Source organism: Sapajus apella, unplaced genomic scaffold, assembly GCF_009761245.1.
Source record: "Sapajus apella isolate SASKATOON/1434 unplaced genomic scaffold, GSC_monkey_1.0 scaffold14, whole genome shotgun sequence".
Taxonomy (NCBI): domain Eukaryota; kingdom Metazoa; phylum Chordata; class Mammalia; order Primates; family Cebidae; genus Sapajus; species Sapajus apella.
In genome coordinates, this window is record NW_022436954.1 from 15,809,258 (window position 1) to 15,814,677 (window position 5,420).

The 5,420-nt window shown below is 50.4% G+C and overlaps 1 pseudogene; it reads left to right on the top strand.

Annotated features, from left to right (window-relative positions):
* Positions 1-1,713: 1,713 nt before the first annotated feature.
* LOC116554316 lies at positions 1,714-2,677 on the top strand (annotated as a pseudogene).
* The last annotated feature ends 2,743 nt before the right edge of the window (positions 2,678-5,420 follow it).

Below are 5,420 nucleotides of genomic sequence, written 5' to 3' on the forward strand. Positions count from 1 at the left end.
CCCAGGGATTCCGACTTTCCTTGCCCAAGGTCTGAGGAGTGGGAAGAGAGGGAGCGAGTCTCCCCATGGGAGCTTCCTCTGACACAAGCGTTTCCTCTGCACATATGTACCAGGGCCTCCAGCTGCGCCTCTAGGAACTCGGGATGCCACAGTGCCCAGAGATTTGATCCCTGCGGTGAGGAGCTGACACGCACGGATTGGGAGGGCGTATGATACACAGGAAACACGCAGCGCGGAAAGCCCGGTGGGAAGCTGTAGTAGACAAATTGTGTCCCCCCAGCTTCCCATGTTGAAGCCTTAGTCCATTTGGGCTGCTGTAACAAAACAGACCGGTGGCTTATAAATGACAGGAATTGATGTATCGCCGTTGGGGAGGCTGGGAAGTCCCAGATCAAGTCCCCTGTGGATTGGGTGTCTGGTGAGGGCCACGTTCTTGGCCACAGATGGAACCTTCCTCCTGTGTTCTTGCGTGGTGGGAAGGTCAAGGAAGTTCTCTGCAGTCCCTTTTTTTTTGTTTTGTTTTTTGAGACAGGGTCTTACTCTGTCACCCAGGCTGTAGTGCAGTGTCAAGATCTTGGCTCACTGCAACCTCTGCCTCCCAGGTTCCACAGATTCTCCTGCCTCAGTCTCCTGAGTAGCTGGGACTACAGGCATGCACCACCACGCCTGGCTAATTTTTGTATTTTTTTTTTTTTGAGACGGAGTTTCGCTCTTGTTACCCAGGCTGGAGTGCAATGGCACGATCTCGGCTCACCACAACCTCCGTCTCCTGGGTTCAAGCAATTCTCCTGCCTCAGCCTCCCGAGTAGCTGGGACTACAGGCACACGCCACCATGCCCAGCTAATTTTTGTATTTTTAGTAGAGACGGGGTTTCGTCAAGTTGGCCAGGCTGGTCTCCAACTCCTGACCTTAGGTGATCCACCTGCCTCGGCCTCCCAAAGTGCTGGGTTTACAGGCATGAACTATCTCAATGGGTGCTGTCCCTTTTATTATAAGGGCACTAATCCCATTCATAAGGGCTCCACCCTCATGACCTAATTGCCTCCCAGAGGCCCCATTTGCCCAATCTGACAGTCCTAGCAGGCTTATATAAACTGATAACTTCTTTGGTACAATAAAGAGTAGAGTCTGGTTGTGTCCAGTGGCTAGTTTTTGTAATCCCAGCACTTTGGGAGGCCGAGGTGGGTGGGTCACTTGAGCCCAGGAGTTCAAGACCAGCCTGGACAACATGGCAAAACCCTGTGTCTAGAAAAAAAAAAATTCAAAAATTAGCCAGCATAGTGGCACACGCCTGTAGTCCCAGCTACTCGGGAGGCAGAAGCAGGAGAATCTCTTGAACCTGGGAGGTGGAGGTTGCAGTGAGCTAAGATCACACTACTGCACTTCAGCCTGGTGACAGAACACCTTGGGAGGCTGAAGTCAGGAGTTCAAGACCAGCCTGGCCAACATGATGAAATCCCATCTCTACTAAAAAGACAAAAAAATTAGCCAGGCATGGTGGCGGGCTCCTGTAATCCCAGCTACTCCGGAGGCTGAGGCAAGAGAATTGCTTGAAACCAGAAGGCAGAGGGTGCAGTGAGCCAGGATCCCGCCACTGCACTCCAGCCTGAGCAAAAGAGCGAAACTTCATCTTAAAAAATTAAAATTAGCTTTCCACACTACCTGCCGAGGGCTCCATACGGCGTTGTTCTGGATTCCCGTCGTTAACTTAAAGGGAAACTTTCACAATGTCCGGAGCCCTTGATGTCCTACAAATAGAGGAGGAGGATGCCCTTAAGTTCCTGGCAGCAGGAACCCATTTAGGTGGCACTAACCTTGACTTCCAGATGGAGCAGTATATCTATAAAAGGAAAAGTGATGGCATCTACATCATAAATCTGAAGAGGACCTGAGAGAAGCTTCTCCTGGCAGCTCGTGCCATTGTTGCCATTGAAAACCCTGCTGATGTCAGTGTCATATCCTCCAGGAATACTGGCCAGAGGGCTGTGCTGAAGTTTGCTGCTGCCACTGGAGCCACCCCAATTGCTGGCCGCTTTATTCCTGGAACCTTCAGCAACCAGATCCAGGCAGCCTTCCGGGAGCCACAGCTGCTTGTGGTTACTGACCCCAGGGCTGACCACCGGCCTCTCACGGAGGCGTCTTATGTTAACCTGCCTCCCATTGCTCTGTGTAACACAGATTCTCCTCTGCGCTGCGTGGACATTGCCATCCCATGCAACAACAAGGGAGCTCACTCAGCGGGTTTGATGTGGTGGATGCTGGCTCAGGAAGTTTTGCGCATGCATGGCACTGTTTCCCGTGAACACTGTGGGAGGTCATGCCTGATCTCTACTTCTACAGAGATCCTGAAGAGATTGAAAAAGAAGAGCAGGCTGCTGCTGACAAGGCTGTGACCAAGGAGGAGTTTCAGGGCGAATGGACTGCTCCAGCTCCTGAGTTCGCTGCTACTCAGACGGAGGCTGCCGACTGGTCTGAAGGCGTGCAGGTGCCCTCTGTGCCTGCGCGGCAGTTCCCTACTGAAGACTGGAGCGCCCAGCCTGCCACGGAAGACTGGTCTGCAGCTCCCACTGCTCAAGCCACTGAATGGGTGGGAGCAACCACTGAATGGTCTTAAGCTGTTCTTGTGTGGGCTCTTAAACAACATATAAGATTCATGGAAAATAAACATCGAGTTTCCAAAAAAATAAATAAATAAATAAAATAAAATTAACCAAGTGTGGAAGCTCACACCTATAATTGGAGCACTTTGGGAGGCCAAGGCAGGCGGATCACAAGGTCAAGAGATCAAGACCATCCGGGCTAACACGGTGAAACCCCGTCTCTACTAAAAAAAAAAAATACAAAAATTAGCTGGGCGTGGTAGCGCATGCCTGTAGTCCCAGCTACTCGGGAGGCTGAGGCAGGAGAATCCTTTGAACCTGGGAGTGGAGGTTGCAGTGAGCCAAGATCGTGCCACTGAACTCCAGCCTGGCGACAGAGCAAGACTCCATCTCAAATAAATAAATAAAAGGAACCAAGGCTCTTTGGTTAAGGGCCGGATTCCAGGGCTGGGCCGTGGAGAGTACAAGATGAGCCAGGGCTATTTTGTGCCAGAAGCAAGGGAAGCTGCGGGGATAAGGAGGAAAACTCAAAGGACACAGGAGCCAGCTTGGATGGGTTCCCAGCGGCCACCGATAACGAGTGACAGTGATTGTCTCAGCTCAGGCTGCCATAACAAGGCACCTTAGGACAGGTGGCTTAAAAAACCAAAACTTACAGTTCTGGAGACTGGAAAGCCAAGAGCAAGGTGCCAGAAAATTCAAGAAGGCCGTCTTCCTGACTTGCGCTTCACTCTGTGTTCTTACGTGACTTTCCCCCATGCTGCTATGGTGACAGCAAGATCAAGCTCTTTCACTCTTTCTCTCTCTCTCTTCTTATTTTCTGTATTTATTTATTTTTGAGACAGAGTGTCACTCTGTTGCTCAGGCTGGAGTACAGTGGTGCAATCTTGGCTCATTGCCTCGGTCTCCCAGGTAGCTGGGATTACAGGTATGAGCCACCACAGCTGGCTAATTTTTTTTCTTTCTTTCTTTCTTTTTTATTGTCTCCTAGATCCTTGTTCTTTATAATTTTTGTATTTTTAGCAGACACGGGGTTTCATCATGTTGGTCAGGCTGGTCATGAACCCTTGGACTCAAGCGATCCGCCTGCCTCAGCTTCCCAAAGTGCTGGGATTACAGGCACTTGTCACCATGCCCGGCTAATTTTTGTATTTTTAGTAAATGGGATTTTGCCATGTTGGCCCAGATGGTCTTGAACAACTGACCTCAGGTGATCCGCACCCCCACCATCTCTGTCTCTCTCCCTCTCTCCCTCCTTTCCTCTCTCTGTCTTCCTCTTCCTGTAAAGGCACTAATTGGCTGGGTGTGGTGGTTCACGCCTGTAACTCCAGCACTTTGGGAGGCTAAGGCAGGCAATCACTTGAGGTCAGGAGTTCGAGACCAGCCTGGGCAACATGGTGAAACCGCCCTCTCTACTAAAAATATAAAAATTAGCTGGGTGTGGTGGTGCACTTCAGTAATCTCAACTACTTGGGAGGCTGAGGTGGGAGGATCACCTGAGCCCAGGAGGCGGAGGCTGCAATGAGCTGAGATGGCCCTGTTGTACTGGACCAAGCGTAGAAAGTTAGCACAAAGACAAAAGTATGCCAGATTGCAGGGTCATTTATTATGCCGGCGACCACAGAGGACTGCCGTCTCTCCAACCTGTGGCGTTGAAAGGAGGGTGCCAAGACTTTTTATACCCAAAAAACCACCTTGGGAGTGGGGGTGAGGGGCGGGGATGGGGATGAAAAGGTTTCAGACATTCCAAGGGCCAGGGGATTCTGTAATTCACCTCCTGGGCGGAGACGAGGGCGGGGGTCTCCGGACATTCCAAGGGCCAGGGGACTTTCGTCATTCTGTTTGTTACTTCAGTGGTTTACAGAAGTCAAGATATACATTTGTTTACACATTGTCTGGGTGGTGATAGAAGTCACAGATCTTAGTTACTTATTACAAGTCACAGGAGCCAGGATGGAATTAGCTGGGCTGCTTCTTTTAGTTATTACTGGTAAGCAAAGGCTAGCAATTCTGGCAGTTACTGATAAGAAAAGGTAAGCAGCTTTACATAGTTTACAGAACAAACTAGCAGTTCTATTTACAGAAGCCAAGGCCAGCAGTTATTATGAGGGGAATGGGGCAGCCGTTGCAACTTATTTAAAAAACAGTTTTGCATTTTATAAAAATGGCGTTGCTCAGGTTCTGGCTCTAGGCCAGCACAATATCACGGCCCCACTGCATGCCAGCCTGAGCTACAGAGTGAGACCCTGTCAAAAAAAAAAAAAAAAAAAAAAAGCTGGGTGCAGCAGCTCACACCTGTAATCCCAGCACTTTGGGAGGCTGAGGTAGGCAGATCACCTGAGGTCGGGAGTTTGAGACCAGCCTGATCAACATGGAGAAACCCCATCTCTACTAAAAATACAAAATTAGCCGGGCATGGTGGGGCACGCCTGTGATCCCAGGTACCTGGGAGGCTGAAGCAGGAGAATCGCTTGAACTTGGCAGGCAGAGATTTCAGTGAGCCAAGATCGTGCCATTGCACTCCAGCCCAAGTACCAAGAGTGAAACTCCGTCTAAAAAAAAAAAAAAAAAAAGCTGGGCCCCATTAAAAAGGTGGCATGTAGGCTGGGCGCGGTGGCTCACGCCTGTAATCCCAGCACTTTAGGAGGCCGAGGCGGGTGGATCACGAGGTCAAGAGATCGAGACCATCCTGGTCAACATGGTGAAACCCCGTCTCTACTAAAAATACAAAAATTCAGCTGGGCGTGGTGGCGCGTGCCTGTAATCCCAGTGACTCAGGAGGCTGAGGCAGGAGAATTGCCTGAACCCAGGAGGCGGAG